The 27,034-nt window shown below is 39.1% G+C and overlaps 1 long non-coding RNA gene across 1 annotated transcript in view; it reads right to left on the bottom strand.

Annotated features, from left to right (window-relative positions):
- LOC116598132 overlaps positions 1–20,820 on the bottom strand; it is a 36,323-nt gene extending 15,503 nt beyond the window's left edge. Inside the window, exons 1-2 of the long non-coding RNA XR_004288964.1 lie at positions 20,728–20,820; positions 12,689–12,883 (exon numbers count right to left, since the gene is read on the bottom strand). This is a non-coding gene — a long non-coding RNA (uncharacterized LOC116598132). The remainder of the gene's footprint in view (positions 1–12,688; positions 12,884–20,727) is intronic.
- Positions 20,821–27,034: the final 6,214 nt, after the last annotated feature.

Genomic DNA, 27,034 nt, shown 5'->3' with positions numbered 1-27,034 from the left:
AACCTAACCCTACACCAAAAGGAGCTGGAGAAAAGAAAGCTTAACCCAGCAGAAGAGAAATAATAAAGATCAGAGCAGAAATCAATGAAATAGAAACCAAAAATCAATAGAACAAATCAACAAAACTAGGAACTGGTTCTTTGAAGGAACTAATAAGATTGTTAAACCCCTGGTCAGACTTATCAAAAAGAGAAGAGAAGGACCCAAATAAATAAAATCATGAATGATAGAGGAGAGTTCACAACCAACACCAAAGAAACACAATTATAAGAACATATTATGAGCAACCATACTCCAGTAAATTTGACAATCTGGAAAAAATGGGTGCATTCCTAGAGACATATAAACTACCAAAACTAACCAAGGAAGAAATAGAAAATCTGAACAGACCCATAATCAGTAAGGAGATTGAAGAAGTCATCAAAAATCTCCCAAAACAAACAAGAGTCCAGGGCCAGATGTCTTCCCAGGGGAATTCTACCAAACATTCAAAGAAAAATTAATACCTATTCTCCTGAAACTATTCCAAAAAATAGAAATGGGAGGAAATTTTCCAAACTCATTTTATGAGGACAGCATTATCCTGATCCCAAACAGACAAAGATGCCATCAAGAAGGATCATTACAGACCAATACCCTTGATGAACAAGGATGCAAAAATTCTCACCAAAATACTAGTCAATAGGATCCAATAGTACATTAAAAGAATTATTCACCATGACCAGGTGGGATTTATTCCTGGGCTACAAGGTTGGTTCAACACCCACAAATCAATCAATGTGAAACAATACATTAATAAAAGAAAGGACAAGAACCATATGATCCTCTCAGTAGATGCTGAAAAAGCATTTGACAAAGTACCGCATCCTTTCTTGATCAAAACTCTTCACAGTGTAGGGATGGAGGGTACATACCTCAATACCATCCAAGCCATCTATGAAAAACCCTCAGTGAATATCATTCTTAATGGGGGAAAACTGAGTTTTCCCCTAAGGTCAGAACATGGTGGGGCTGCCCACTATCACCACTGCTATTCAACATAGTACTAGAAGTCTTAGCTTCGGCAATCAGACAACAAAAAGAAATAAAAAGCATCCAAATCAGCAAAGAAGAAGTCAAATTCTCACTCTTTGCAGATGATATGATACTTTATGTGGAAAACCCAAAAGACTCCACTCCAAAACTCATAGAAATCATATAGGACTTCAGTAAAGTGTCAGGATATAAAATCAATGCACAGAAATCAGTTACATTTCTTTTTTTCTTTTTTCAAGATTTTGTTTATTTATTTGACAGAGATCACAGGTAAGCAGAGGAGCAGGAAGAGAGAGAGGGGGAAGCAGGCTCCCCACTGAGCAGAGAACCCAATGTGGGGCTCGATCCCAGGACCCTGAGATCATGACCTGAGCCAAAGGCAGAGGCTTTAACACACTGAGCCACCGAGGCGCCCCAATCAGTTTCATTTCTATACACAAACAGCAACACAGAAAAAAAGAGAAATTGCGGAATTGATCTTATTTACAATTGCATCCAAAACCATAAGATACCTAAGAATAAAACTAACCAAAGAGGCAAAGAATCTGTACTAAGAAAACTATAAAGTACTCATGAAAGAAATTGAGGAAGACACAAAGAAATGGAAAAACTTCCCATGCTCATGGATTGGAAGAGCAAATATTGTGAAATGTCTCTGCTACCTAAGGCAATCTACACATTTAATGTAATTCCTATCAAAATACCATCAACTTTTTTCAAAGATATGGAACAAATAATCTTAAAATTTATATGGAACCAGAAAAGACCCCAAATAGCCAGAAGAATGTTGAAAAAGCAAACCAAAGTTGGTGGCATCACAGTTTCAGACTTCAAACTCTTATTACAAAACTGTAATCATCAAGACAGTATGGTACTGGCCAAATACAGACACACAGATCAGCGGAACAGAATAGAGAGACCAGAAATGGACCCTCAACTCTATGGTCAACTAATTTTCAACAAAGCAAGAAAGAAAGTCTAATGGAAAAAAGACAGCCTCTTCAACAAATGCTGTTGGGAAAACTGGACAGCCACATGCAGAAAAATGAAACTGGACCATTTCCTTATACCACACACAAAAAATAGACTCAAAATGGCTGAAATACTTCAATGTGAGATGGGAATCCATCAAAATCCTTGGGCAGAACACAGGCAGGAACCTCTTCTACCTGAACCACAGCGACTTCTTCCTAGAAACACCATCAGAGGCAAGGGAAGCAAGGGCAAAAATTAACTATTAGGAATTCATCAAGATCTAAAGCTTTGCACAGCAAAGGAAACAGTCAACAAAACCAGAAGACAACTGACAGAATGGGAGAAGATATTTGCAAATGACATATCAGATAAAGGGCTAGTATCCAAAATCTATAAAGAATTTATCAAACTCAACACCTGAAGAACAAATAACCCAATCAAGAAATGGGCATAAGACATGAACAAACATCTAGGCAAAGAAGATATCCGAATGCCCAATAGACACATGAAAAGGTGTTCAAGATCACTCAGCATCAGGGAAATACAAATCAAAACCACAGTGAGATATCACCTCAAACCAGCCCAGAATCACTAAAATTAACATTAGGAAACAACAGATGTTGGTGAGGATGCAGAGAAAGGGGAACCCTCCTACACTGTTGATGGGAATGCAAGCTGATGCAGCCACTACAGAAAACAGTATGGAGGTTCCTCAAAAAGTTGAAAATAGAGCTACCCTATGACCCAGCAATTGCACTACTGGGTATTTACCCTAAAGATACAAATGTAGTGATCCAAAGAGGTACACACACCAAAATGTTTATATCAGCAATGTCTATAATAGCCAAACTATGTAAAGAACCTAGATGTCCATCTACAGATGAATGTATAAGGAGGATGTGTATACACACGTGTGTGTGCACGTGTGCGCACACACACACACACACACAATTGAATACATGCAGCCATCAAAAGAAATGAAATCTTGCCATTTGCAATTATATGGATGGAGCTAGAGGATATTATGCTAAATGAAATAAGTCAATCAGAGAAAGACAATTATCACATAATCTCTCTGATACAAGGAATTTGAGAGGCAGGGCAGGGGGTCATGGGGGTAGGGAGGGAAAAAGTGAAACATAATGGAATTGGGAGGGAGATAAACCATAAGAGACTCTTAATCTCATAAAACAAACTGAGGGTAGCTGGGGTTAGGAGGTAGTAATAGGGTGGCTGGGTAATGGACACTGGGAGGGTATGTGCTATGGTGAGTGCTGTGAAATTGTAAGCCTGATGATTCACAGACCTGTACCCTTGGGTCAAATAATACATTATATGTTAATTTAAAAAAAATTGTAATAAAAGCCTGGCCCCTAAACACATTTGAGTCTAAGACCCCCAATCTAGATACTACAAATGTAATATAGTACTTAGGAGTATAAGCTATGGAATTAGGCCTGGCTGAGTTTAAATCTTTACCATCTTCCGACTGAATGAAATGAGTTATTAATTCCCAAGATGCTCAATTTTCTCATCAGTAAAATGTTGATGATATCTATATTACAGGGTCTCTGAATAAAGATAAAATTAGACTATGCTTTGCACAATGCTCAGTATGTCATCACCTGGCAATAGTAGTTGAGGTATATTGAATTGCTTTTCATTAACAATAATTTTTCCTCCCTGGAAAAGGATCATATATTTTTTTGCCCTTTAACTTGGGCTTAGTCATATGACTGGTTTTGGCCAATGAAATGTGAGCATAAGTAAGGTGTGTCACTTGCAGTGGAGTCCAGTTTGTACTTTATCACACAGTGCACACTGCAACTGATGATGGTGCAGATAGTGGCTCATCTAATGCCTGAGTCCGGGAATGAGCTCAAGGACAATGTGAAAGAGAGTCTCTAGCTGACTCTTGACAAAGGAGAGTGAATGAAAAATAAAATTTTTTTGCTTTAAGCTACTAAGATTTCAGGTGTTTCTTACTGTAGCATAACCTAGGCCATCCTGATACCATAGTGATAATAATAATAACAATAATCATTATTATTATTACTTTGATCATCACCATCATTATCATAATTATGGCTGTTACTGAAAGTGATTGCCCTTCCCAGGTCCTCCTTTCCTATATTTTGAGGTCAAGACCAGGAGACACAGAACGTGTGCTCTTTTCTTTGTGGTCAGCTGCTCTTCCCCCTCCCTATTCTATCAACCACTCTGAATCCCCTTACTGGCTTCTCATAGACCCCAACACTCCCAAGGACTGGAAGATTTTGAGAAAGGGGAAAACAAAAGTCATTCCTCTTTATACTAAGATTGCCTCTCCCCTTTCACTATGAAAGTAACCTATTTTATTCATATTGCACAAAGATGCGCAAAGAAAATGCCAATTGTTCCTACATTTAATTTCATCTTTCTTCTATACCTCTAGGAGGAATTTATCTTTAGTCAAATCCAAGAAACTCAGTCTGATACAATGATATAAACCAGGAATTGGCAAACTAGGGTCTATAAGCCCACAACCTATTTAAATAAGTAAAGTTTTATTAAAACACTATATATATTGTTTATGGCTGTATTCATGCTACAAGGACAGAGTTGAGTAGCTGTAAAAGAGTCTATATAGCTCACAAAGTATAAAATATTTTCTATTTAACTCTTTGTAGAAACAGTTTGCTGGTTTCTAAGAAGAAATTTCTTTTAAGTAAATTATCAGTCTCTTTGGGATAAAATTCTCAGTATTTCAGATTACTGTCTCTTCACTCCTCTCCAAGATGGTATCTGGTTTTTAGAGTGTTTGTGGTGCCTGTGACTTCATGATAAAAGGAGGAGGTAGTGGATGTGGCACCTTCAGGATTTTTGTTTATATCTACTGAACAGTAATTTGTATTGATTCCTCTCTGGATTAATGACCACAGACACAAGACTAGACTTACTCCTCAGTGTTTTGTTGACATTCAATGCCAAAGTTTGCAACTGGTAAAACTCACAGTGTGTTCCCTTCCCTGGTCAGGGTGTGGTATCTTCCATGCTGACTTAACTACTGGTAATTTCACAGACTCCATCAAGAGCCAGCTGTTACTCCCATGAAGTCCTCAACTATAGGACCAATTTTTCTTTATGCCAGGAATCCCTTCTGGCAAACCCCCCAGACAAAATTTCCAGTAACCTCCATATCCTATCTCAGGGACATGTGGGAAATTCTGGCTCTTACTGAAGCTTCATGGGAAGTAAGAATAGTTTGAGAGGGCTACACCCCAGTTTTTCCCTCCACTTAACCAAACTGTGATGCTTAGTTGCAAGAGGGATAGATGGTCTATAAGGAATTCACCTTCTGCCCTCCTAAGTGAAGAGGGAGCAGAAATCTCTTACCCTTCAGCATTCCCTCCTACCCCTCTAACATTCTTCTCTCCCCTGATATTTCATTCTAAAGGAGGAAGACTGCGACACATGGTTAACCATCTGCTGCTTCTACTTCTCTCTTTCCTCATCCTCTTCAAATCCCTCTAACTGATATGAGTATTTCCACCTGGATCTTCCTATATATTAAGGATGTCTGTAAAACTCCATTATCATACCTACCAGGTTAGACTCTTAACATACTAATAATTAATAGGCAAGATGGGGAGAAAGTGAAGATACAAGATATTCAGTATATTAGTTTCCCTCAACAAACTCGGGCATGAAGACCATTGTATTGTTAGAGCTCTGAAAAATCCTAATTGGGATGCCAGATGCTGAATTTTATCTTTCTTTTCATTCTTGCTGAAATACATAATAGATGTAGCTCTTGAACTTACTGGAGAGAAAGTCATATACACTGAAAAGTGGAAGAAAAGAGCACATTAAAAGCATTTAAAAATATTGTTCACATTACACATGCACAGGATCAAATCCATTTGAAGAGACCAGGCATCCATGAAAAACTTAAAAAATTAAATATTAAATATGGAAGTCCTACCACCAATGCAGAGGGATCATATTCAAGCCTCCGTTTTAATCAAGGTTTTTGGATCACCCCTAACCCCAAGATGTGGTCTAAGTATTTTACAAGGTGAGATTTTCGTTCAAGTAAATGGGCATTTCTTAGCCCTTATCTCCCTATCTTTAAAATGAAATAATTGTTATGCTGGAAATAAAAAAAAAAAAAAAGAAATAATTGGATCAGAAGCTGATTGAGGTTATTCTTGGCTCTAGAATCAATTCCAGAATGAGACAAGGTAGAATAGAACAGTGTTGGGGTCTTACAGCCCTGGATCTGAATGCTCTCTCTGACATTTAGTAGCTGTGTGTAACCATTCACAGCCAGTACCTGAGCTTCTATATCATGGGTCTCGGTTCCTAAGGGATTAGGAACTCACAATTGTATTTGATTATTTCCTCCCATCCAGACCACATTGGTTTACATTATGGGCTTGCCACAGGCAAAAAGTTAACAATCCCAATCACCCTCCTTTAAACAAAAATATATTTATTACTTCTAACCAAAAGGACAATTGTTCTACCCAGAATATCACATGTATCAACAAAGTTAAATTCCAGTTTGGCAGACTGTCAGAATCTCATCAAACACCCCTCCTTTCTTATCTTTCCTATACGATTGTTGAAGCCCCAGTTCCCAGACTTGAGGCATGTAATGAACTTGGAGGCTGAAGCTTTCAAGGGTCCTCCATATTTACAGTTCCTGATGCCTGAAAAATCCCCAAAATGTCTTTCTTTGTGATCATGTTATGATTTCTCCAGACTGTGAAGTCACAACTCAATATGATACCTGATCACTCATTCAATGACCACTCCAAAATTATTTTGTCAGGTGCTAGAAAGTTGGGAAGCGACAATGATGTTAAGTGTTTTAAAGACTTCAGGCCATGGGAAAAATCTGGGATTGGCCACAATTTTGATCAACGTCAAATCTTGGCATGGAAATTAGAAGATCAGTATCATCCAAAGACTAAAAAGAACTAAAGGAAAAATAGTTTTGTTTTTTTTTTTAACCTTTGCTAAAGTATTCCTAATATTTCTTCAGGCTAGAAATCACCATTTACATAGTTAGTTACAACGACCTTTTTATTATTAGGGAAAAAGAAGTATGAAAGTGCCACACCTAGAAGTTATGATGACAATTTTCATGTACACGTGTATGTATGTTCATTAGAGGTCTGAAACACTCCTCAAGAACTATTATCCTTTGTGACCTTCAATACAGACTTTCCCACTTTACCCAGCAGAAGAGGAAAAGAAAAGGCTCAGGGTCAGGAGGAGTGGGGAGAACATCTGTTATACTAAAGGAGGAGTCCAAGGGCAGGGCAGATTCAACAGATCTCCTTGAGACTATGGGATGGGTGTGAATCTGAAGCAAGGGAGAATGCCAGAGAACATATGAGGGGCAAAATAACATATACCAGGTCTCATTTACTATTAATGCCAAGCCTATTAGTTAGGAATAGATAAGTTATATAAGTTGCCCATGGTCATATAGCAGAGTCAAGATGCAAAACCACACAGACAGAATCTAGACCGAGCTTCTCTACCACTCTCTCTACTCCCTCCACATCCTAGAATATGGAATGCATAAATCGTAAGAGAAGAAATAAGAAGTAGCTAAGATCAGAAAAGTTGAGAAATTGAGTAAAAAAAATTTAAAGCAAGACAGTGCAGAATGTAGGCCATGCACAGTATCTAGGTATCTATGAATATTCTTTGTGGGGACCTTCCTGTATCACAAAGACTCTGAAGTGGATTAATAATTCGGATGTTGGGTTTTTCACAGATCATTAATCCAAGAACTATTGCCTTTAGTAAAAGGGTAATGGGAAGTAAGCAGCTCTTACATATAAATAAATCTCTAATTAATCAAGATAACTGGACCAAACGGGGAAATTTTAGTGAGGTCAGTACAAAAAGAAAGGACAAATAGTCAGGAATGAAATTTTAGAGACTTGAGAAATTATCATTTCTTTGATAATCACCAACATAGTTGCTCAATTTTTTAGGATATAGACGTAATTCCATAAATACTATTGAGTGCATCTGTTAGATATTTAAGTTTCAGGCTATGTATGAAAAATAAAAAGAAGTGATTGTCCCTGGACTCAGAGGGCTTATAATCCAGTGAGATGCATATATCCATAAAGAAAACAACCAAATTTATATGTTTCTTTAAAAAGGGGACATGTGAGGGTGTGCCTAGGTGACACAGTTGGTTGAGCATCTGCCTTTAGCTCAGGTCACAATCTGAGGAAATTAATTTTGCTTAGCAGGGTGTCTGCTTGACCCTCTCCTTCTGCCCCTCAACCTGCTCATGCTCTCTCTCTCTCTCTCACACACACACACACTTGCTCACTCTGCTCTCGCTCTCTCTCTCAGATAAATACAATATTTTTACAAAATAAATAAATAAAGAGGCACCTGGGTGGCTTAGTCATTGGGCATCTGCCTTCAGCTCCCAGGGTCCTGGGACTGAGTCCTACATCAGGCTCCTTGATGGATGGGAGGCCTGCTTCTCCCTTTCCTGCTCCCCCTGCTTATGTTCCCTCTCTTGCTGTCTCTCTCCCTCTTTCAAATAAATAAATCAATAATCTTTAAAAAATATACATACATAAAATAAATAAAAGGTGGACATGTGAATGCATGTTCAAAGTGTGTAAACTGTCATTCTTTCTCTTTTTTGGGCACTGATTAAAATTAAGTTCCTCTCACCCCAACACATACCCTTATACTACAGTTTCCATGGGGACTGAGAATTTATATTGTGTGACAAAATGTCATTAGATTTAAGAACCTTAAAACACTAATATTTGCATCCATTGGAGTCACCAGGAGAGGTGGCTAGGGGTAAAAAACTAAAGATAACCGAGTAACATTCACACCACTTTGTAAAGATTTGTCCTTTCTCTGAACTCTAAAACACAATTTAGCTCTTTATCATAGTGTCCTTCTAACTGTTCCCCAGTTGTTAACTTTATGTCCTCATCCCCAAACTAGGTTACAAAAGTCCGAAGAGCAGAGACTGAGTCTTCAGCTTCCCCTGTATTACCCTCAATAAGCCAGCTCAATGTCAAATACAGAGGCAGTGTCTGGTACTGACTCCCTTGAACTGAATGGGAAAGATCTCAGTCAAGAGAGAAGGTTCAGAGGTATTTGGTAAGTAAAGATTAGGATAGGTTTTGCATTTTACAGCCTCACATTTTGGAAATATCTGAATTTTCAGGGAAAGGTATGCAGATAGCACAAATCAGAGATAAAGTTAAAGGCAGCCTAGAGAGTCAGGAGACTGGATGAGCCTCAATTCCATGCTTATATCATTATTTCCTTACATTTATTTACAATGAGTATATATGTTTCCCCTTAGTGATGTTTCACCGTAGAAACTATTAACCCAGGCGACACACAAACCAAGAAATCAAAGTGTTCACTAAATACTCACTGATCCCTGTAGTGTGTCCAGTAGGGAACTGATTATGTACACATAAAGCTCTCTGGTGGCCACAAAGGGTAGCTAAAGCCACAACCCCTGTCCTTTCGATACCTGTGGGATTTAGTGGTGGCTCAAATAGCCCCCAGGATAGTCACCTGTGTTTCCCTCTGTCTTTTGTTCGCTCATTGATCATTTATTCTCACAGTATATTATTGAAACTCTAAGATATGACAGGACCAGTAATTATGCCATGTGTCTAAATAACACTAATGAAAAGTGTGGCACCCCTCGTGCATTCAGAAGCCAATGTTTGAGGAATTTGGTGAGCCATAAAGAAGGGTAGAGTCCAAAGGAGAGAAAGTAGTGCTATATTTGGGCTCATTTCTCAGCAAGGATCTTTTCATGCTTAAATGTATTTTTCTTTTTCACTGAACTTTCCCACATAATCTCTTCTTTAGGCCTGGATTGTGCTTGAGTTTTTCTTTAACTAAAGACAGCAGAGATTCTGGTATGAGGGCCTCACTTAGCTTTCAGAGAGATGGCATGTTATTAGACAAGACTATGGGATTTTTAGCTTTTCTCCTACCCTCTCTTTTGCAACGGACTTGTTTCGAAGTTATCTGAAATCCTTGACTTTTCAATGAATAACTAAAGCATATAAACAGTCTGAGGGGTTTGAAGTGGTGGGGGGTGGGAGGTTGGGGGAACCAGGTGGTGGGTATTAGAGAGGGCACAGATTGCATGGAGCACTGGGTGTGGTACAAAAGCAATGAATACTGTTATGCTGAAAATAAATTAAAAATAAATTAAAAATAAATAAATAAATAAAACATATAAGCTGGTATAAACTTTCAGACACTGACTTGGCAAGGGGCTGTACACTATAATTCCTCACAATTGGATGGGATGCTAGAAACAATGTGGAGGAGGGGTGAGCTGGTAGTGAATATACCCATTACTAATATGCTCATCACCTCAGCATCTACATCAGGGGAAAGCTAACAAATTAGAGGGACCAGCCAGACTGTAGTTACTAAAGATTCAAACCCAGTCTGTCCTTTTCCTTCTTTATCCCTTGCTGTCTTCCCACAGCCCATGTTCCACCCCTTCTGAGCTAAGGAGAGTGTCTCAAATACCTTTCATGAGATATTACCTCTTTTGTATCAGTTCTTCCTTCTGTCTGTATAAACACCTCCCTCAGAGCCTTAGCATATGTCATCACACTGCTTTACAAGTCTTTACTTGGCTGTCCCTATGGTTTCTCTTTCCCACTAGCCTAGGATGCTCATGAGGATATGACCATGTGGTAATCACTCTGAAGCTCTAGAATTTAGCACAATGACTGACACGTAACAGATGCACAATGGATATTTAAAATAAATGATCTTATGGGATTCCAGGGTTGCACAGTCAGTTAGGCATCCCACTCTTGGTTTTTGGCTCAGGTCATGATCTCAGGGTCCTGAGAAAGAGTCCCACGTCGCGCTCCCTGCTCAGCATGTAGTCTGCTTCAGACTCTCTCTCCCACTCCTTCTGCCCTGCCCTGCTGCTCACTCTCTCTGTCTCTCTCTCTCAAATAAATAAATTTTTAAAAAATAAAATAAATGAATTTATAATAATAATTGATATTTGTTCCACACATACTGTGTCAGTTACTGTGATAAGCATTTTATACACATTAATTCATTTAATCATTACAAAACCCTATGAGATGGAAACTGTTATCTTCCTCATCTCAAAACCTTCTTTGTGACTCAGTTTTCTCTTCATAGAAGGTGATGACAATAGGACCTATAAAGATAACTAAGGCACAGAGAGGCACAAAATGAATTGTTCAAGGTAATTGCAAGAGTCTGGGGCTGAATTTGAACTCAGGCCATTGGAACACAGAGCCTAAGCTCCTATTCACCACACAGCACTGAATGAATGAGAGTGCTCAGGCCCCTCTGAGATCCAAGTGTCTTTTCACAAAATAAACTCAGAATGATGTAGTTAAAAACCATCAGTGTTTTAATGATGTATTTTTTCTTTTTTTAAGATTTTATTTATTTGACAGACAGAGATTACAAGTAGGCAGAGAGGCAGGCAGAGAGAGAGGAGGAAGCAGGCTCCCCACCAAGCAGAGAGCCTGATGTGGGGCTCGATCCCAGAACCCTGGGATCATGACCTGAGCCGAAGGCAGAGGCTTTAACCCACTAAGCCACCAGGCACCCCTTAATGATGTATTTTCAATACTAATTTGACATCTAAAATAATAGAATTTATAACCAAAAGAAAAACAGGAACTCCTATTGTCCAGTGGTTTTCAAATTTTCTTGGCAGTGGGACTTCTCTCAGGCAAAATCTTTAGGAGAAGCTCAAGAGGTAAAACAAATGGCAGTGATTAGTTGAAGTGGGCTAGGGATGGGGAGTTTGATATCCCTACTTTAAGACCTCTTCCCCTTCTTCATGGGTGACTTTAAGCATCTCAATACAGAAGTAGATGTAGATGTAGAACATTTAGATCTTACTGCTCTAGCCCAGATCCCTTCAATTAAAATATGAGAAATAAAAGATTCTGAAACACTATACCATTTTCCCAAGGACACACAGCCAGTAAATAGCAGAAATCAGGTGTTCTGGCTCCAAGATCAGTGTTCTTTCCCCTACATCATGCCAATAGAATTGATTCCCAATCCTAGTTTCATGCTACCAGAGGCTGTCCTAGTTATCTCATACTGCAAAGGATGTAGCAAAATTCTCAAAGCAAAAGTGGTAATTTACTTTAAAATTTTGTAAATGCCATATTTTTGGTGTTGACCAGGGAATGGGACAAACTTCATATAATCAAATGATAATAACATAGTATCAATGCTAAGGTATTGCACATCTAAAAAGGTTGAAGTCCACAGTAATATTCAACCATGCAAATTACACCCACATATTCAGACTCTGACCTTGAACAACTAATCCTTAGCAAATCCACAATCCATTAGTTTTACACAGTTGTATTTGGTGGGAGCAGTGAGTGAGTCGATGTTTTTCAAAACAAGGTGATGAAAGCCCAGTGTTTACTGTACTAACGTGGGTTCCTCTCTGCTCAGAATTTTCAGAATTTTAATAATAACCAACGTCAAATGTTTAATTTAAAGCTAGAGCACACTGGTTAAGAAACTGCTAAAAATAATCTGCTTCATATTGATGGCTTTGGCTTTGTTGACTCATAAAATGTCAGGGTTGAAGAAAAATAACTAACGGAAGCTTCAGCTGTGATTGTACCTTTAATTATTGATGCTCCATTCTTAGTCTTCAGGCCCAAAAGCTAAGATCCGAAGTGCTGGAAGAGAGGTCACATGATGAACTAAGCATGGGGTGGCTCACTCTGGATTCTGTCCACAAGACTCCCAAACTTAGCAGCTCACAGTAAAAAACAGTGTAGTCCAAATTTCAACTGGTTTCATAGGATCCTTCACACTGGATGGTAAAAAAGGGGGAGGGGCACAAGCTGCCAGATCTGAGAAGTAGAGAGAAACTAAGAGATGTCTATGTCCTTAACACAACCAAATGTGAAGATCTGTGCTTGTAAATCTAGGAGATCGGTTTCCACATTCTTCCCATTAAGAGCAAAGTCTTCAGAATCACCCAGGAGATTCAAAACCCATTACTGTTCAGATGGAACTGTTTGTTGGGGTTGAGGACCAGCCAAACTGAGTTCTAGTGCTGGTTTTGCCTTATGTAATATATATATTACTAAATCTCATAGGGTGCCTCCCTCACTGTATGCCTAACATAACTAAAAATCCTTACTGACCTTACTGAGGCCAGACATTGTGTTGGGTGTTTTACATACATTAAATTATTTCATTCTGTACTTACATAAGGGACTAATGTTTTTATCTTTGTCCCCAGATAATGCTAGTCAATTCTGTGAACCCTGTACTCATAAAGCGAAAAGCCAGACTTGATTTCTAAAAATCACAAATGGCAACATGACATAGGCTTTCCAGGAGGTATCAACATGCAGGTGAATCACGAATTGCTTATGACAATGGGAATAAGTCAGCATTCAAAGTATTTTTTTTTTGTCTCCAGTTCCTTTTTCTAAAATTTATCAATTTCTGACATTTTCACGCAGCAAGAATATAAAGTCAAAGGAAACCTATGCACTCACCACCCCCCACGGGATCTGATTCAATGGTTTACAGCTTTGAGGTACAGCAGGCAGACAGAGCCTTTGGACATTTCGAGAGCAGTTAGAGAAGCGCCTGCCGCAAGATGTGCCTCTCAACTCTGCTGGCCTAACAACCCAAACCCAGACCCACCATGGGGTGGGAAGGCATCACAAGCTGCTTCATTGTGCTTCTAGAAAGCCAGAATAGAGAGGGTGGTTCTGAATAACAAAACTCAGACCAGCCTCAGAAATATTTTCATGTGACACCAGTGTCAGCTGCACATGGAATTGCTTCTCCCAAAGCAAAAAGGAGTTTGTCCTGGACCAGCCACACTCTTAGGCTCAGACATATTTCTTCCATTCATCACCCATGCAATCAACCTTTTCTGAGAGCCAACTTGTACCAGCTGACTGGAGGCCTATACCTTATACAGCAAAATGGGGAAATGGGGAAAGTGTTAATAACTTACATGGTACCAGGTGCTAAATCCTATATGAACAAAGAAGAATGGAAATGAAGATAAATTATGGGTGGGGGGGAAGGTCCAGAGGAGTTTCCCAGATCAGTTTGCCAGATTTGGAAAATCAAAAATAGAAGGTTCCAGTTAAATTTGAATTTCAGACATACAACAAATACTTCTTAAAATATAAGTATTTGGGAACAATATAAGAAACACTGATACTTTAAAACAATATTTGTTATATATCTTAAATTCAAATTTAGCTAGTGTCCTATATTATATTTGGCAATATTCTTCCCAGAGGAAGTTGCCTGATTTGTCTTGCTTTGGGAAAAGGTTGGGAGATGTTATATCCATAGACTTGATTTATTGAGGATGAAATAGAAGTGTACATAGGAGTGACCTGACAGACTCTGTCCCATCCTTGCATCCTGCTGATGCCATTTAACCTTGACCTTCAGGTTCAAACCCACCCAGGTTCTGATCCTATTCCTCTTAATCAAAAGAGTCAGTAGGACATGTGATTTAACATCACTTATCTTGCTCCTGATCCTGCTCAGTACCTGGCATGACCAAAATAATTTTTTGAGCTATATGAATAAGTGAGGGTCTGAGTTACTACCTAGGTTTCTTCTTAATTTTTGTGCCCAAGTTCAGGAAAAGGACTCCTGCTAGAATCAGGCATATGATAGATACTTGATAAACACTGATGTTTAATTTCAGCATCATGAAGAAATGGACCAAAAGGTAAAAGGTTTGGCCCCAAGTTTGCATCCTTACACAACTTCTCCCACTCCCTAACCTTTGGTTCACTCATCTGTAAAATTACTGAGTCAAATATATAGGTGATCTGTCTCCCTAAGCCCTTTTAAGTCATCTGAACTGTTTTGCCTATGTGTATACCCATGGCCAGCCCTAGGTATTAAAAAAATTCATAAAGCTGTTCAATTTCCCTTTTAGGGAGGCCAAGATTTAATGTGTTAAGATAATATTGAGCAATAACTCATTGGGAAGTTATTTTTGCTAAACTTAGCCATGTTTTAATTTCATAATTCAACACAAATCCTTCCAAATTTCTAATCCTGGGACCAGTTTCAAATCCTTGGAATTTCTCTATCTTTATAATGCCCCAAATAATAAGCAAGCCTTTTGACAAAAAAAAAAAATCTATTTATGCATAGTCTTGGTATAAATGCTGCTTCTTTAGCCTAGCTATTTTAAAAGGCAAACATTTTTCTCTCAACAGACAATTTTTTTCTCTGTTAATTTTCTTCAGTTTCTTCTTCTGTATATTAGAATTAACAGGCAAATTATGGCTGAAGTTTTCCCCTCAAAGTGTATTCAATTAAATTAGTGGTACTTGACCTTAACTGCACTTTAAGAAACACCTGGAGAGCTTTTAAAATGACTAAGGACAAGGTCTCACCTTAGATAAATTAAATTAAAATCCTGTGGGGGGAAGGAACCCCTGACTGGCCAGTGATTCTAAAGTACAGCCAGGATTGAGATCTACTGAATTAAGACACCAAAGTTGTTTCCATGGCATTATGACTATACGTGAGGTGAATAGTAGGTCATTCAGTCTGGGAGTATTATGGAGAGATGGATTGGGGGTGGGGTGGGGTGGGGTGCTGGTTAACACAGAGGTAACTCTAAGGGTCTAATTCCACAGAGGACACTTATCACTGTGTAGAGATGAATATTCAGAGAGGTCTCTGGGGTTTAGGAAGAGAAAATTCTAAAACTACTACACTTGCAATGCCACATGAGCACGTAAAAGAAGAACTTGACATCTCCTCCCATGGACCAGATTGCAGATGCCCTTTCAAAAACTTCTTTCTGGGGTGCCTGGGTGGCTCAGTCAGTTAAGCGCCTGCCTTCAGCTCAGGTCAGGAGCTGGCGGTTCTGGGATCAACCCCCACATTGGACTCCCTGCTCAGTGGGGAGTCTGCTTTTCCCACTCGCTCTGTCCCTACCCGTCCTGCTCATGCTCTGTCTCTGCCTCTCTCAAATAAATAAATGAAACCTTATAAAACAAAAAACAAAACAAAACAAGAAAACCTTCTTTCTTAGCCATCACATCTCAATCCCAGAAAAGGTAAGTTCAGTCCTTCAAAACACCTGATCTTCCTCCATCCTTATCCATTGCAAGCTTTCTTTGACTTTACCTCTTCTTCTTCATTCTCTTTCTCTTCCTCTCCCCAGCACCACTGCAAGTGTTTCTGAAAGGAGGAGGAGGAAAAGGCAGGTGCAGGGTCGTCTGCACAGAGTGACCAGTAAATAAAAATCTGCTTTTCTTTTTCTCCTGGTCTCATTCTGGGGGCATTCAGAGAGCTAACAGTTATTGAGCACTTACAGTGTTCCAGCTTGAGTTTCTCTTCATTTTCTTATCTTTGTCTAATTCTTGCTGCCATCCTCTGCAGAGTGACCAATATTATCCTCACTTGGCATTTGAGGAGCCGGAGGCTTCGAGAGGTAAGAGTATGTATAATGTCACACACCGTATAATCATCAGAATCTATGTGTATCTTGATTGCTACTTCCTCTATGATCAACACCTCAACCTTTGGTGGAAAGTAACACCTCTCTCTGGGCTTCCACAGCACTTAGTTTCCCTTTTAAGCACATGCCTTGTTTGGCTTCCTGTGGTAATTTGTGAACCTCTATACATATTTACTCTGTGAAGGTATTGACTATGTCCTATGTAAGTATGTCTTCAACATCAGCACATTTGGTATGGGGCATGGGCAATAAACACTAGGTGAGAGCTGAATGTATCTGGGAGTGAAGGAGTGTATGCTTAAATAGCTGACTATTTCATTTAGCAATTTATGGTCTCAAGTGCCGAGGAGGCTTCTGAGTAAAGGATTTGATATCTGGAAGCTCTTATTTTAAACTTACAAGTTCAGGGGCGCCTGGGTGGCTCAGTGGGTTAAAGTCTCTGCCTTCGGCTCAGGTCATGATTCCAGGGTCCTGGGATCTAGCCCCACATTGGGCTCTCTGCTCAGCAGGGAACCTGTTTCCTCCTCTCTCTCTCTCTCTGCCTGCCTCTCTGCCTACTTGTGATCTCTCTCTGTCAAATAAATAAATAAAATCTAAAAAAAGTAAAATAAAATAAACTTACAAGTTCAATTAATTAAAGATATCCACTGTAGAGGAAGGGGCTGGGGCACCAACCAAGCAGCCTGTACTGGAACTGGGTTTTAAAGGCTCTAAATTTGGGGAAGATCTTATACTAGCAGCTGTCCAAAGTAAGAAGAGCTAGCAGAATCAGTCCAGAAATGGCGAGTTGATTTTGTCTCACGTAAATCATTCACTGCAAATGGTAATGATTGCTGGAGGAGCTCGACTGGGAATGATCTGAGACAGCACCCAGCCAGCAACAGAGTACTGTGTTCGATTAGCAATGCCTACCCTGGGTAAGGGAAGGGGAGGGAGGGTTGTAGCCTAAGGAGGGAATAGGGAGATCAGGCCTAGGAATATCCACAAATACCATCTCATGGGGTCAGAGCTATCGAGAATCCGATGAGGTATCCAGGTGTGTATGACTGACTTAATGTATCAGGAATCAGAGGGAGCAGAAATCATGTGCTAAGAAGGACTACAGAGCCGGGCAGAACACAACCACAGCCTCTGCACCTCAGACTTGCATATTCCAGGGCCCACCTCAGAACTGTGAATTCAGTGCCTCACATGGAGAAGCATGGCAGCATCAATGAGGACGTAATGAAATTAGTTCAGTCAGCTTTAGTGGGTGTAAATAGATTAGATCCTGTGGAGAGCTAGGCTGATACTCATTTAAATTAATTCCAGATGAGAAAATAGAAGTGACAGAAAACAACACAATGCTCTTACTGCAAAACTCAGTCTTGTGTTATCCTTTAGAGACAAAAATGTTTTTAAATAAATGCAAGAATAGAAAGTCCGTGCCAGAATTCAAATAATTTGTTATCACTTGGTTTGAGATCACAGTGATTAATATTTTGAATACATATAAGTTAGTTCATGAAATGTGCTTCATTTGAAACCTCTATTCTCAAAACTAATATTTTTAAGGAGAGTAATTTTGCTTTAATTGGAGTTGTTAACCTCAAAACATTTTAAGACTTGTTCTTGAAGAGGAAGTACAATTCATTGCAAAGATATTGGTGAAATGAGCATATTTTCATTGCTAGGTTGGAAACCCTTATATAAATAAGCATATAAGTGTAGGACTACCAGTCAAAGTAGAAATTGCTTGTTGTACTGTCCTCAGTTGGACACTAACCAGAGTTTAGATGTTATGATTCTCCATTGTAACCAAAGGAGTTAAAAATTCTGGCTTTCTTGAGTTACAAATAAAGATAAGTTTCTCCTTTCTCATGGTTCCAATCATCCTAGTAAATGTGTCTTCCTTTTAAACTGTAGACAATTTATCAAAGTTTCCACAATTTCACCCAATTGGACTGTGCAGAGTCACAGAAATCCAAGGAAATGAGCTGTATCATGAGGGAAAGCAGAGGAGAAGATAAGACAGGGGGAAGAGAAGTGGGTGGGTGGTGATGGGGCATTCAGTAGGGCTGGATCCGATACCTGTGCCTTTGGTGCTGTGTACATTCTAAGATACTGGTTCTTTCTGTAACTTTATTTTTTTTTTCTATCTGATTGTATTCTCTCTTTTATTTTTCTTTCCTTTCTATTGTTTTTTTTAAAATTTATTCATTTATTTTTGGTTTTGGGTCCCTTCTATTTTTTTTTTTTTTCGGATTTCTTTTTTTTTTTTAATTAATTTTTTATTTTTTATAAACATATATTTTTATCCCCAGGGGTACAGGTCTGTGAATCACCAGCACACAAAATCAGGACTTGTAACTTTATTTTTTAAAAGATTTTATTTATTTGTTTGTCAGAGAGACAGAGAGAGCACAAGCAGGGGGAGCAGCAAACAGAGGGAGAAGCAGGCTCCCTGCTGAGCAAGGAGCCAGATGCAGGACTCGATCCCAGGACCCTGGGATCATGACCTGACCCAAAGGCAGATGCTTATCTGACTGAGACACCCAGGCATCCCAACTTCCTATAACTATAACATAAACTTTTTTTCTGTTAGAAAAATGAGACCCGTTAATTGTATTAAAATTTTTAATAAAAATATAGGAACGCAAAGAAAACTACAATCATGTTACCATTTGTGGCTACAGAGTAACTTAGGCATACAAATTTCCAGTCTTTAAATGTATATAATACATATAGTATGTATAATAAATCATACTGTATACACTGTTTTTAACCTATTTTTAATTTGAAATGTATCATAAGTATCTTTCTATGTCAACAAATATTTAATGTACTAGGTTTTCAATTTCTGGATATTACTCCATTGAGTTAATGTACCACAAATTACTTAATTATGTACTTGCTAGCAGTTAGTTATACCAGTTTTCACTATTATAATTGTTATAATAAATGTCTCACAGCAAAATCTTTGTGCAGGTGCATGATTAGTTTATTAGAATACATTTTTTAAAGTGGAGCACCTGTTCCAAAGAGTAGGTGCTTTCTTCTTTTCTACCATTTTATTTATTTATTTTTCCTTTTAAGATTTTATTTAAATTCAAATTAATTAATATATAATCTATTATTAGTTTCAGGGGTGGAATTTAGTGATTCCTCACTTGTATATAACACTCAGTGTCCATCCCAACAAGTGCCTTCCTTAATGCCCATCACCCACTTACTCCACACCCCACCCACCTCCCTTCTAGCAACCCTCAGTTTACTCCCTATAGTTAAGGGTCTCTCATGATTTTCCTCCCTCTCTGTTTTTATTTTATTTAATTTTTCCTTCTCTTCCCCTAGGTTCATCTGTTTTATTTCTTAAATTCCACATATGAGTGAAATCCTATGGTATTTGTCTTTCTATGACTTATTTCACTTAGCATAATACCCTCTGGTTCCATCCACATCATTCCAAATAGTCAGATTTCATTCTTTTGATGGCTAAGTAATATTCCATTGTGTGTATATACTACATCTTTTTTATCCATTCATCAGTCGATAGTCAGTTGGGCTCTTTCCATATTTTTGGCTATTGTGAACATTGCTGCTATATACACTGGGGTGTAGATGCCCCCTCAAAGCACTATTTTTGTATCCTTTGGCTAAATGCCTGGTAGTGAAATTGCTGGGTCACAGGGTAGTTCTATCTTTAACATTTTGAGGAAACTCCATACTGTTTTCCAGAGTGGCGGCACTAGTTTACACTCCTACAAATAGTTTAAGAGGGTTCCCCTTTCTCCACCTCCTCACTAACATCTATCATTTCCTGAGTTGTTAATTTTAGCCATTCTGACTGGTGTGAGGTGGTATCTCTCTGTAGTTTTGATTTGATTTGTTTTTCCCAAATGGTGAGCACTTTTTGAAGACTTTTGAAATATGACAACATATTTCCCACCAAAAAAGCTGTGAAATTTAATACAGTAAGCATTTCACTGCAATTTCACCAAAACTGAATTTTTTGCCATCTTAAAAAAAATTATTTTACCAGTATGATAAAAGGAAATGGCACTATATTTCCCTCTTAATTTTCATTTTCTGTGTGCCTTTTTAAAGGTCTATTTGTGCATCTATTCTTAGTTTCCCATGCCTATCTGTCTAGAACTCACACTGAAGAATGTGGCCACGGCTGACTTAGCTTGAAGCTTTCTCACCTCCTTTCTTCATGGAAAAGCTGATTCTTCCTGACGAGGTGAACAATGCCCATGTGCAAACTTCAAAGCTGAATGGATAAAGAGGGATAAGTTATCACCTACAAAATCCTGGCATGGCTAAAAGACATTCTGAAGATTCGTTAGGGAGAAGACAGATGAGGCTGTAAAAGTTCTTTCTCTCAGAGAGGCTCCCAGCTTGGATTTATTGCCACAGACAATGAGAGGTTACTTACGGTCAACCAGATAGATGGCCTAGAGGGCAGATAGTCACCCTGCCACCAGAAAGGTTCAGGCTTCATTAACAATCCTGGTAGCATTGGGTGAAAAAGAAACAGCAAAAGCTCATTCTCGTTGGCACAGACAGGAGAAAATCACAGAAGTCCTCTCAGTATCTCCAGAGCCCACTAATTTCTCTATAAAGTGGCTGATCATCTGCTTGAACCAATAATCTAAGAAAGGCAGAGAAAAAAAAAAGAGAGAGAGAGAGAAAGAAAGAAAAAACACATTCCCTATCTCTTCATCTGAGAAGCCATACCTTGCTGGGAAAAATTAACACAGGAGTAGGTCCATTAGGCTTAGCTCAGTCCCCAGTACCACAGAGGGGTCCCATGGACTTGCCCACACTATCCCCCCAAGTGGCTAGGGATAAAGGAAAACTCAGAAGTCAGAGTCCCTGGGTTTGAACCTTCCTTTACCATATCCTATAGATGAGGTCATGGACAAGTTATCCCCTCCCCTAAACATTAGTTTTCTCAACTATAAACTTAATGATACTTTTCTCATAGTGTTTGCTGTGAACTGAGTTGTGTCCCTCCCAAATTCATTATCTTGAAGCTGTAACCCCAATGTAACTGTTTTTGGACATAAGGACTTTTTAGAGGTAGTTAAGGTTAAATGAGTAATAAAGGTGAGATCCTAAGCTCACAGGATTGGTAACCTTATCAGAAGAGGAAGAGTTCTCTCTCTCTTTAACCATGCACATGCACCAAGGAAAGGCCATGTGAAGACACAGTGAGAAGATGGACAGCTGCTAGTCAGGAGGAGTGTCCTTACCAGATCCCAGCCATGCTGGCACGCTGGTCTTGGACTTCCACCCTCCAGAGCTATGATATATAAATGTCTGTTGTTGAAGCCACCCCATCTATGGTGTTTTCGTGTGTCAGCCCAAGTTGACCAAGATTGTGTTGGTAGGGGAGAGCTAAATCACATTTTGTATAGGAAATACACATCACTTATTAAGTATTCAACAAAGCTTACATTTCTTATTTTCTACCCCCTATCCTCCTCATAACCTTGTCACCAAGATATCTGCCCAGCATGTATCAGAGTTTCCAATATTATAATTTATTCTGTTCCTAGCACTTCTTACTCCTCCTCTGACCTTAATGTTTCTATCCTCATATTAATAAATAGTCTGAATTTCTGAATGTTCCCTCTTCTTGGCCATTTAGTTTTTATGTTCTTAATGCTGAATCGCACTTGATCTTGACTAATGAATTTGTCATTGGTAAGAAAAGACGTCTAGTACCTTAGAACAGTGCCTGGCACATAGAGAACCCTGTAAATGTAGTTATTGTCATTATTATTATCCAGCATCGTGACATTATAATTAAACTATTTTTCTTTGCTTTGCTACCTTTCAATAAGTGTAGGCATGGTTAGTCATACTTTCCTCCAAATTAACGACTGAAACAAGAATGTGCATGCTAGCTGTGGCCCTTTGGTGTGTGTATGGGGTGGGGGCGGGGTGGGAGAAAAAAATTCCTTTTTGGACTACAAGATATCACAGACCAGGAGAAACTTGATACCAGGACGTATCACCAGAGCAAGGGAGAATATGAATAGAATCCTATAATCCCTCTCCAGTCCTCAGCGTTGCCCTCCATTTGCCTGGGAGAGAAAAATAAGCCATCAGAGAATCTAAGACTCATGAGCAGATGGAGCACAGACATGGGACACAGGACAAACAGCTGTAGATGTAGTCAGTAAATGCTGAGGCAGGACACCAGACTCTTTAGAAACTCCTTGCCACATATTTTGGCAAAATCCTGCTTGATGTCTTGAGAATGAATCTCATCTTCTGTGTCTCTGCGTCTCCATTCAGAACTACTGAGTACCCAGTAAAAGAGCAGGGGTTCTGGTGAAAAAGAAGAGTGTTGATGGGAGCCAGCAGAGACGTTGGCAGGGTCATTGTGAGAGTGTCTATGATGTTTTGAAGCAAGGGAGATAGAGCCAGGGTGCAGAGTCAAAAGCAAATCCTCAAAAGGGACTTCAGACTGGTTGGCCTAAGTAGAGACTAAAGAGAGAATAGAGAGGGGTAGACAGCAAAGGAGTTGGAAACCCCACACAAGAGCATACCTCAAATTGCTCAGGGTTGAAATCCATGTGGGCTAGGCATCCACTGGGGCATTTCTTCTCTTTAGTACTCAGTGCGTATTATCAGGGCAGTGTCCTTCGAGTTGTATTAGGCTGTATTATAATATAATAATAATAATTATTATTATTATTATATTTATTATTATTATTATTATATAATATTAAGCCGTATTGCCTAATGGGTGAGAGAGTTAGCTCTGAGACAAGACTAAGTTCCTATCTCAGCAAAGATAATAAGCAAATTACTCAACTTGTGCCTTGATTTCTTTGTATATAAAAGAGGGCAAAAGATAGTATACAACTAATAGGGTTGTTTGTGAGAATTAAATAAAGTACAAGTAACATACTGAATAATTCCAGATAATATGTGTTCTTCCTGTTCTCCTCCTTCTCCTTCTTATAATCATCATCATCATCATCTTCATCAGCTCAAATATCACTAAGTCCTAACAGGGAGGATAGCTAATTAAGAATAAGATTTATAACCTTGCCCTTATTCAGAACATCAGTTCTGTCATCTAGCTCTCACTTTTCAAATATGTACCAATGTGGCATTTTGATATAGCCTACAAATATAAGTACCAATTGTTGTATACTTATACTTTTCTTATACTTTATGTATATATACACATATATATATACTTATACTTTACTTATACTTTATATACTTATACTTTATATAAGATATATATGTATCCTCTATATGTGTATATATATACATATACATGTACATATAAAATCACATTTAGTCTTCAAAAAAATGTAAAAAAATGCCATTATTTGCTCTAGAGTAGGGGCCAAGAAACAACAAATTGCTGTCCAAATCCAGCCCACTGTCTATTATAAAAATAAAGTTTCATTACACAGCCACACCAGTCATTTATGTATTAGCTATAGTTATGTTCATGCTACAGCGGCAGGGTTGCTTAGTTGAGATAGAAGTTTTCAGAAAAAGTTTGCTAATTCCTCCTGCAAAGAGATAAAGACATTGAGATTCAAAAATAAATGTAGGGTCCAGGATCATGCAGCAAGCTTCAGAGAAAAGATTCAAACCCAAGTCTGCCTGTCTTCAAGCTCAGTCTCTCAATCACTATTATACAGTCTCCAAAGTTACTAGTTTTAATGGAAAGGCCAAGAGGAAGTCTCTAAGGCTTGATGAAATAAGCAGATGGAGCTTTGAACATCAATCAGTCATCTAAATATCTGACATCAGGCCCATGAGTCAACAGCATTTCCCGCCATTGCCACCCACTACATAGCCTGGCTGTCTCCAACCATCTTGCCAAATGCCAGGCAACATGGAGTGAGCTCAAAGCACATATTTCCCCTTATGCCCACTGCATTGCTCCAGCAGCACAGTTCTTTCTTTTTGGTGTCACACCAAAGAGATTCCTACTAGTGGTCCTTCTGCTATAGCTGATACATTTTCTGATTTGGGGCTAGTCAGCAGCATTTTTACTTTCACATGGGTATGCCCATATGTGGACAGGAAGAAGAGGGAAAAGGAGAGAGGATGATTCCTGTTGGGTCTCAACATGGTCAGTTATATCAGTTTAGCTTTAGATTAAATTGTCCAGGATGACAGCAACGTCTTAGAGCTGAAGCTAGAAGGTCAGCAAGCTATATTGGAATGAGATCTGGGCCATGAGTTCAAACAGTGTCTCTTGAACTTAAGAATTACCAGAAGAGCATTTTTTAAAAGATCTATTTATTTATCTTACAAAGAGAGTGAATGCACATACACATGCATGCACACAAGTAGGGGGCAGGGGCAGGAAAGAATCCTCAAGCAGATTCCCCACTGAGCAGAGAGCCAACGTGGGGCTAGAGCTCATGACCCATGAGATCATAACCTGAGGAAAAACCAAGAGTCGGATGCTCAACAAACTGGGCCACCCAGACACCCCAGGAGAGCATGTTAAAACATCAGTTCCTGGGTTCTGTCCCCAGAGACGCTGACTTTATAATAGGCCCTAAGATTCAGAATTTCTATCAAGCTCCCAAATGATGCTGAGCCACATTTTTGCAAAGCACTGAGCAAAAATGAACTGGCTCTGGCCAGTGGCATGCCATCTGAAACCTGAGCAAGTTGCTAAAACTTCCTGGGCTCTACCTTCCTCATCTGAAAAAATGAAGCTGATAAACTAATAACCAATGCAAGAGGAGACTAACTCAGAAGCTGTTTTAATATTTACTAATAATGAGAATTAGAATTTCCTGAGTAGTTCTTCAGTACAATGCCAAGCACTGTACTAGGCACTTTACACCACATATTATCTCTGAGGTCTTCATAAGAACCTGCCAAAAGAGAAGTATTATCATCATTCAACAGGCAAGGACCCTGAAGAGATACCTTGTCTAATATCCACAGCTAGGAAGTACAAACCCTGCAATTCCAACCCAGATTTGAATGTCACCAAAGCATGCTTTTAAATCTCCCAAATAGGTATAATTAGTCTCCTATCTCTACCTGAAATTGTTTGTGTGGTAACTTCTACCCAGTGTGCAGGAGAAAGTTGAGCTCCTGACTAGAGGTAGCAGCCACAGCCTTCAGCCATCAGGCAAGTAAAAAACAGCTTCCCCACTTGCCCTCTGTTGATGATGCTATTTGATGGAGTGTTGAGACCAGTGATTACCCACTCTAGAAAGCAATCATTCCATCCTTTATCCTTCAATGACCAGCAGCAGGGGTGCCTAGGGCTGAGAGAGCTTGCAGTCAAGGGTGGGGAGGAAAAAAAAAAAAAAACAACTTTCAAAATCCAGGGAGCTCAAATGAACACCTCTTGAGAAAATATATTTCAGAATTAAACGTTTAATGCTGGGTTTTCACTTTGTAACAGCAATGGGCTGTGGAAACAAGTGCCAAAGAGCAGGAGGAGACTTGCAGCGACCCTCTCCAATAACAGAAAATTATTTGTTGCTTCCTAAAGTGGTATTTGAGCCCAGCGGGCTGCACTTAAGATGTGACTGGATAATGGCTGTGTGACACACCCCTCTAATGGAGCTGTCACACAGATACTGCCGAGCAGCCTGAGCTGTGGCTTTGTGCTGTTTAGGATGATGGTGATTCCCCTGGCTACTTTAGTAACTTTAGGGGATATTATGGTGAGGTTCCAGGAAAAAGGACCCCTCTCATTTAATGCATGGGATATCAGAGAGCAAAATCCAACTACATCACCAAAGCCACAGATAGAGACTTTGTGGGGATATTGAGTGTGTTCCCCAAAATTGGAGCAATTGAAAAGCAAACCCATCAACAATTCTGTGCTGCCCTTTGTGTTCATAGGAAAACCTTTACATCAAATCCCTGCCGATAGAAAAGAGGGTGTATTAGTTTCCTCTTGGGCTACAACAAATTACCACAAATTCAAGGGATTAAAACAATGTACATTTATTGTCTTATAGTTCTGTAGGTCAGAAGTCCAAAACGGGCTTCCAAAATCAAGATGTCAGCATGGCTGCATTTCTTCTAGAGCCATTTTCTACATGGTTATGGGTTATAGACCCTAGATCAATTCTTCTAAACTTTCAAGGAGTACATAAACTTAGCTGACATCTGGATTACCATTTTATCAATAATGTGACATTCTTCCCCACCAGAACTACCTACTTTTTAGTTCATTCCTTAATCACTCATTTTCAAGAAGATTGGAATTTCAAAAACATTCTGACATTAGCAAAGAAGACCCATTCCTTCTCGCTCTTCTTCCTGTCTAAACATTGCTTCTTAAGCAGGTAAGCCCTCACCCCATTTGCCACAAGTCTCTGCTCCCATTAAAGGAACAAAGCTTCAAGGACCTCTTCAGGGACTAAAATCTATGCAGCAGGGAGTTAGTGTGCAAATTGGACCAAGTGTCTCTCCTTTCTTCTGAAACCACTGCAAGGTGAAAAGCTTACTAACAAGAAAGCGCATCCAAAGTCCCTGCATAGG

The sequence above is a fragment of the Mustela erminea genome, chromosome 9 (genome assembly GCF_009829155.1).
Source record: "Mustela erminea isolate mMusErm1 chromosome 9, mMusErm1.Pri, whole genome shotgun sequence".
In the NCBI taxonomy this organism is placed as follows: Eukaryota; Metazoa; Chordata; class Mammalia; order Carnivora; family Mustelidae; genus Mustela; species Mustela erminea.
This window is presented reverse-complemented; position numbering and strand designations above follow the sequence as displayed.